The sequence below is a fragment of the Balaenoptera physalus genome, assembly GCF_965194825.1.
Source record: "Balaenoptera physalus genome assembly, chromosome: 10".
In the NCBI taxonomy this organism is placed as follows: domain Eukaryota; kingdom Metazoa; phylum Chordata; class Mammalia; order Artiodactyla; family Balaenopteridae; genus Balaenoptera; species Balaenoptera physalus.
Window position 1 is genome coordinate 64,388,740 of NC_138889.1, and position 7,395 is coordinate 64,396,134.

Sequence of the window (7,395 nt, forward strand, 5' to 3'; positions counted from 1 at the left end):
CGGCAACCAGTTTTAAAACATAAATTATACTACATCTCTCCTCTACTGAATACCCTCCAATGACTCCCTATCACACTGGTAATAATCCAAATCCTCTACCTTGGTCTCTAGGGCACTACATAATCCAACCTGTATAACCTCCTACCATACCCTTCCTCACTCATACTTTACTCATACAAGGCTTCTTGAATACTTGCTCTTCCCTCTGTCTGGAGTGTACTTTTCCTGATCTTCACATTGCTCACATCACTCAGTTCTTTCCAAATGCCATCTCCTCGGAGAGGACTTACTTAACAATTCTATCTAAATAGCACATCTTCCCACCTTCACTCTCTAGCTTCCTAATCATACTTTCTTCTTAGCAGTTTTTTTACTTTCTAAAAATATTTATTTGCTTATTTATTTGTCTATCTTCCCCACTACGATGTAAGCTCATTGAGGGCAAGGGGTCTCTGTTGTATCCCCAGTACCTAGAGCAGTGCCTAGGGACTCAATAAATATTTGATGAATGTATATGCTTAAGTGAATGAGTGAATGAACAAAGAACAATCAGGAAATCCAGTCTTGATCTGACTCCGGCCCTCTGGGACTGCTGAGGAAGAAATTTTTTTCTAACTATTACAGGTCCCTCCCTAGAAGCCCACCCAGGAGGAAATACACTAATAGACCTTTAACTGGCTGAATAATCTTAAGAGGTAAAAATTCAGAGCCAACCAAAAGAGCAAAAGAATTTTCTTTCTAGCAAAGAACACAAGGATACACTCCCATAAACACACATATACCCACTCCTGTCAGATGCATCCAACACTCACTCCTGGGGACATGACGTGACACCCTCACTAGAGAATGGCGAAAAGTACCAAAACAGCTGTTGGCCTCGGCCATGGCTCACAGTTCCTTCTTCATCACATCTACCACCCCCTCAGCAATACTGTCTCTCAACAATATCTCACAAGCATAAAAACTTCAGAGGAAAAAAAAAAAAAACTTCAGAGGAAAGGTGTGGTTCAGTTGTCCTTCCTCTTTATACTCAATAAGGCTAAAGGAACCCAGAGACCTGGCAACAGGCCCACACTTGGCCTCCAGTTATATTAACCACCACCCCTTCTACCCAGATACACTCCCTCTCACCATTATCAGCTCACACTAAAGGAAGATAGCAACTATGCTTAAGAAAACCTTCTGGAGAACAAAAGACAGTCTTTCTTTTTTTTTCAAAAGACAGTCTTATAAAGGGTGGGAGCAGTCCTAAACAGCAGGCAGGGCTCACTCATTGACTAAGTCGGTGTACATCATACTGATAAATACTGGGACACTGTGCTAATAATAGGTAAGCACTGGAAATACAAAAATGGATAAAAACTGTTGGGGGAGCATAAACCAAAACTCCAATAGATATTATAAACAGAGGTACTTACAAAAATGTCATGGGGGTGCTAAGGAAAGCAACTAAATCTTCCTGGGAAACTATAAGAGGATTCCAGAAAAGAGGTGATATCTGATTTAAATCTTTAACAACGAGATACTGGCCACAAAGAAAGCAGACGGGAAGGCCTTCTTCATATTAAAAACAGTATATTCAAAAATATGGCACTGTGAAAGAACACAGCAAATTTGAAGAACAGTTGCAAGTTTGGTGTGGCTTAATCTCAGACTATTTAGAGAAGAGAGATACAATATTAAGTTGCAGGGTAAACATGGGTGAAGGTTATAAATATCACTGAATATCATGCTAAGGAGTTTGGGTTTTATCTATCAACACCCTGGAATAAAGGAGGTTTTTAAACAAGGAAATGACAAGATCAAATTTGCCTTTAAAAATATGTCAGGGGGGCTTCCCTGGTGGCGCAGTGGTTGAGAATCTGCCTGCCAGTGCAGGGGACACGGGTTCGAGCCCTGGTCTGGGAGGATCCCACATGCCGCGGAGCAACTGGGCCCGTGAGCCACAACTACTGAGCCTGCGCGTCTGGAGCCTGTGCTCCGCAACAAGAGAGGCCGCGACAGTGAGAAGCCCGCACACCGCGATGAAGAGTGGCCCCCGCTTGCCACAACTAGAGAAAGCCCTCGCACAGAAACGAAGACCCAACACGGCCAAAAATAAATAAATAAATTAATTAATTAATTTTTTTAAAAAAAGGCAGATGCTTGCTTTAAAAAAAAAAAAAAATGTCAGATAGCAGCATAAGGTGGAGCAGAGAGACCTAGCGTCACACTCACACCCCAGGGGAGCTGAAGAAGGGCCAAGCATCCAGTCTCAGCAAAGTAAGGCCTTAACATGTCCAAAACTAAACTGCTTCCAGCTTCTAGAACTCAATTCCAAAGACTAACAAACAGCTTCTACCTTGTGATGTACCTGGGGCGCCCACTTCTGCTCTACTCCTTGACTAACATAGAGCACTGCTCACAGACCCAAGGGGAACTGGCCTCCAGGGCTTTCCCTCCCCACCCCACCCCCATTTCTTTTCAAAGACCTCAAAGAGAAAAGCCACACTGAAATCACTGTCTCAGAACCCAAAAGCTAACACTTAACCTGGACCCTCTTCACATACTTCAGAAACCTAAAAGAAAGCCACAGCTTGGTGTTCCTGTCACCTACCTAAGACTCCCTCACTCCCTGTTAATCTTGAAAAGTTCAGAACAAAACAGAAGAGAATGGGATCACCACCCTATTACTGTGCCCTTTCCTCCCACAGCAAAGTCTAGAGAAAAGTAGATCCCTCTTCCCAAATTTACCTACAGGCTCAGCCACAGGGAAAAAAGAAGATGATCTTTCAGACCCCCCAAAATGGCCAAGGTCAAGCGCTCACCGTAGGGCCCAAAATACAGCCTTATAGGAACACTCAGCAAGGGTGTCCACCAACCTCGGAATAGCAGGCACAAGGCAGGAAGTGGCTCAGTCTCACTTATGAACCTTTGCCCTGGGAGAGGCAAAGAGGGAGGAAGGTGGGGGCAGGGATACACCTGCAACACCTACAGCAGACAGAGAGAGACCAAAACAACCTTCTAAGAACAGGTCAGTGAAGTTCTGCGGCTGCTCTCCCACTACAATGGCTCTTCCTAGGCTCTTCCTCTTACTGACATAAGAGGCAGCGATGGGCTCTTACCCTAGATTCTGAAAGTAGAAAGATCTGATTAAAACCTCATAGTAACACAAAAGGGAAAAACAAATAAACAAACCCCATCTCATAGGAGCCTACGATCTAGAGCTCAGCTCACACATATCCTCTCTGCCTGTCTATCCCTCAGCCTATATGTATGAGACAAATGGGATATCAGCGTATGGTCCTAACTCACTCCCTCCCCTCTCCCCAGTACCACCTCTGCTTCTTGCAGGGATCTCCCCACCTCACTCCAGCAGAGTCCTCATAACTCACAGCGTGAACTCTATTGCACAGTGACTCCCCTTTACAACAGTAAATCCCCATGTCACACATGGCTTTCTCCACCCCTTCTGCGGAAGGGCGACAAAGAAGTCAAAGAGAAGGTGAAACTGAACTAGATCATAATGGATGAGGAAAGTTCACTGCGCAGAGAAGAAAAGGCATTCCTAGTAGAGGAAGCAGCTATTACAAAGATTTCAAGGCTCAAAAAAGTAACATGTTTGTCAGGGAACTGTGAACAATTTACTCAAGCTAGAACACAGAGTAGAGAGAGAGTGGCCCGAGATGAGGCTGGAGAGGTGAGTTGAGGCCAAATGATGCCATATTAAGGAATTTGGATGTTATCCTACAGAACACAAAGAGTCAAAAGTTTTTAGCAGAGGAGCTCCATGATCAAATTTGCATTTTTAGAAAGACCATTCCAGGGACGGATTAGAAAAGAGCAAGTCTGAAGGCAGGAGACTGTCTGGGGAAAAAAATCCAGATGAGAGATGAGGAGGTAGTAAACTAAAGCCTTAACTGTGAAGATGTAGCTGTGGAGATGAAGAAAACAGATAATATAAAGAGAAATGTATTAAGATTTTAGTGACTGACTACATACAGGGGGTGAAGGAGCAGAAAGATGGAAGATGACACTGAAGTCCTCGCCTGGATTGCGATATGACACGTGGTGCAAAAGCAGACTTTCAAAGCAAAGACAATGAGTTCTGTTTTGGACACGTTAACTGCGATACCTGTGGAGATATACCATAGATCACTGAGTAAATATGACTGGAACATAGAGAGAGACTGAGACTAGATACAGACAAGTAATCACCTCGTTATGATATACTTTCATATTTCACATTCTCTCTCTCAACTGAAATTATCTTTCCATGTGTCCATCTCTCCCAACCAGAGTGAAAATTCCTTGAGACTTCACAGGACCACATCTTATCTATCTTGTTATCTCATAAAATGTGAGCATCACAAGGGCAGACTATATGCTGAAGTATTTGCTGAATGAATAAATGAATTACTATATGAATGAATGAATTTGTTCTCCCATCACTTAGCAGAGTGCCTGGCACATAGCAGATGTGGAATAAATGGTTACACACAGCGCCCCAAGCATGTTTCTATCTCTACATCATCATCCTCATCTATGTTTCATCTCCTCAGATCTACCACTCAGCTATATATATCATAAAGCAAAATCCATTATACTTAATGCACTATTATTCAACAAAGAGTTCAGTATAGCAAATAGGAAGCTTACGAAACCCAGTGCTTTCTCCAGAACAACCAAGAACTTGGACAGTCCCTAAGAACCCTCGGACATGTGACTTGACTCACCTATCACTATCACAATGTGATCCAGGTATTATGTACACCTGTTCCTATGTTTTTGCCCCATTATTAAACAAAACCTTCAAACCCATGTCACCCTCAAAGTCTCTTTAACCTCTTTTGGAAACAGAACAATTACAAATCATAGAAAAGACTTTTTTGCCAGGATAACGTCCTCCATGTCATCACAACCCTTCCTGTACATCACATGCTTTTTACTCCACATCACCTTCACTCTCTGTTACAAATTTTTTTTTCCCAAGTCACTGTCACTCTCTTGAGACCAAATTTTGGGTCCAGCTTTGCCACTTTATCACTATGTGGTCTCTGGCTCTTCGATTTGATTCTCCATCTATAAAATCAGAATTCCTGCCCTTGCATTACTTCACAAGGAATCTATGTAATTCCAGTAAAATCTGACTTCGCTATGTAACGCATGAATGCAATTTAGATGTCAGACAGTAATTCTACTGTATAAATGCATGCTTCCTCAACATAATTCAGCAGCCACACTATCATCACCCTGAATTCCTGGATTTCATGAACCAGTAGAAATAGATTTTAAAACTTTTAAAATAGGATTGTTACTTTTTATTTTGGCAAATAGATCAGTTTTTTAAAACCCATCATCCGCTGCCACCATTACTTTACCAGTGAGAGAGCACTTTAATACCAAAAGAATAGGAAAGATAATTTAAGAATAAATTTATCTTTATGGAAAACTCATGTTCCATATGTTGTCTTTCTCTCCTTCCACCTTGAAGAGATAAAAACTTTATCACGGACTGGCACTGTCCTTGGCCCAGTGTTCAGGAATCATTGTTCTGAACTCTTTCATTATACATGTAAGTTCTGTAGGGTTCTGATCATCTGGGCAGATTGCCGAGGGTTCCACCAGCATGAAAACCTGTTCAGCCTCCAGAGAGAAGCAATGAAAACATACCACAGGACAGAACAGTTGGTTCTGAGGCTCAGACTCTAGAACAGAATGGGGACTTGGGCTGCCCCTAATTCCCAAAGAATGGTCTGGATAGGGAAGGTCTACCTCTTCCTGAGGTTGGGGGAGGTATCTGCGCTGTGGCAGACTGTCACTAGAGAGGAAATTTTAGTGGTGTGAAAGGAGCCATTATCTGAGTGCCAACCCAGCTTTCTAGAACACTCAAAATTTCCACGTGCATATGGGTTGGCAGGGAAAAGGGGACCTGCAAAATGCTAATAAAGTGAACCCAATAACATGTCGTGGGGCGAGGAATGAACTGCAAAGGGACAGGAGAAAACTTTTGGGGGGGTGGGAGAAATGTTCAGTATCTTGAAAGTGGTGATGGTTTCACAGATGTAAACATATGTCAGAACTCATCAAACATGTACATTTTAAATATGAGTAGTTTATTGCACATAAATTCGCTTTTTTTTTTTTTTTTTTAATTTAACTGTAAGTAAATGAAAGCAAAGCCATCCTGTTTGGGAGTCTAAATACAGCGTTGTATGTAACAAACCATATGATTTCCATGAAAGTAGAATTAGCAGCTGTAAGTGGTTAATCCAATACAGATGGCAACGGTCAAAGCCCCACAGCTCAGCACAGGTAAGGAGCAGCGGTGGAGTACGGTTGCCCAGAAGCAGGTGGAGAGACAACAAACATAGGCGGTCATAGCCAAAAAATCTCCATGAGAGGGACCATCTTCAAGTCTGCAGTCCCAAGGAGGAACTTGAGGGAACGAGGGATTCCAATGATGACTCTGTTGAAGAGTAAGCCTAAAAAATGATTTCCATTATCATTGTTACTACTGCCCACGACGCTTTCATCTTTTGATCCTCCAAAATATGTAGAGCCCATGAAGCAGAAGAGCCAAGAGCACAACACTTCCGCCCAAGCTGTCCTACTCAGTCTAAAACTACTGCTCTCACTGAGCAGGACACTCCATTCAGAACCGACCTCTCACCTTTATCCAAGTCTCACAACCCTCATTCCTTCCGCCATGCCCTGCGCTCAACTCCCTCCCGATTCACCACCAGCCCGCATGCTCCCGCCTTCGCCCTGTCCATTCCCGCTCCCCGCACAGGCCTCAGCCCCTCACTCTGGTCCCAGGGTTGTCCCTCACGCCTGCCCACAGGAGCCCCAGCTGCTCAGTAAATCGTGTTCACAAGTCCCTTCCACTTGGCCCCTCAGGAGGCATCCCGGCCCCTCATACAACCCAGCTCCTTACTTGCCCACTCACCCCGAGGCTCTCGCCCTGCTCCCCTACCTTAGACACTCACACCTGGCCCCTCACCACATGCCAGCCCCTCACCCTGTCCCCTCACAACCAGGACAGTCACCAAACCCAGTGCCGTCATTCCCCAGCCCCTCATCCCCTCTCACACGCCCTCCGGCCCTCACTTACTGTTCAGTCACAGAACTCCGACCCTGACCAGGCCCGATCGCCACCGCGGTGCTAGGTGAGTTCAGGCCGCCATCGCTCCTCAGGCGCACCAGCCGCGCCCCGCCCCGCGCCACACGCAACCCGCGCCCCCGCGCACCACACGTAACCGCCCAGCGACGCACCGCTGGGCAGCGGCGTGCCAGCTCATTGGCTGGGCCCGGCCAGAGCCAGAGCGTCGATGCTTGTTTCCTGGCAACGGCAGAGCGCAGGGGCGGGGTCGCCGACGGCATTCCAAGCAAGGAGTACCGCCTCTTCCCCCAGGT

At 45.0% G+C, this 7,395-nt stretch overlaps 1 protein-coding gene across 1 annotated transcript in view; it reads right to left on the reverse strand.

Annotated features, from left to right (window-relative positions):
- Nucleotides 1-7,229, reverse strand: part of LOC309637186 (FHF complex subunit HOOK-interacting protein 1B-like) — a 48,986-nt gene extending 41,757 nt beyond the window's left edge. Inside the window, 1 exon segment of the mRNA XM_082411379.1 lies at nucleotides 7,094-7,229. The gene's annotated coding sequence lies outside the window, so the exon portion shown is untranslated.
- Between the last annotated feature and the right edge of the window lie 166 nt (nucleotides 7,230-7,395).